This window comes from Charadrius vociferus, unplaced genomic scaffold (genome assembly GCF_000708025.1).
Source record: "Charadrius vociferus isolate BGI_N301 unplaced genomic scaffold, ASM70802v2 scaffold89, whole genome shotgun sequence".
In the NCBI taxonomy this organism is placed as follows: Eukaryota; Metazoa; Chordata; class Aves; order Charadriiformes; family Charadriidae; genus Charadrius; species Charadrius vociferus.
In genome coordinates, this window is record NW_009649844.1 from 1 (window position 1) to 250 (window position 250).

Below are 250 nucleotides of genomic sequence, written 5' to 3' on the forward strand. Positions count from 1 at the left end.
GTCATCGGTGAAGGGACCGGGTTTGGATGAACCCGGCGGCAGTGCTGAGGCGGATGCCGGTGCTACCGGCAGTGAGGGTGACATCTGGTACAACCCCATCCCTGAAGATGAAGACCCTCAGCCTGGAAGCTCCTGGAAGACGTGGGGCGAAGGGAGCCGCGACGCCGAGAGGGGCCGTGGTGGGGAGTCACCCCCAAAGACGGGGAGGGAAGACCCCTCCTGGGGCGGTTTGGGGACGGCGGAGAGCACC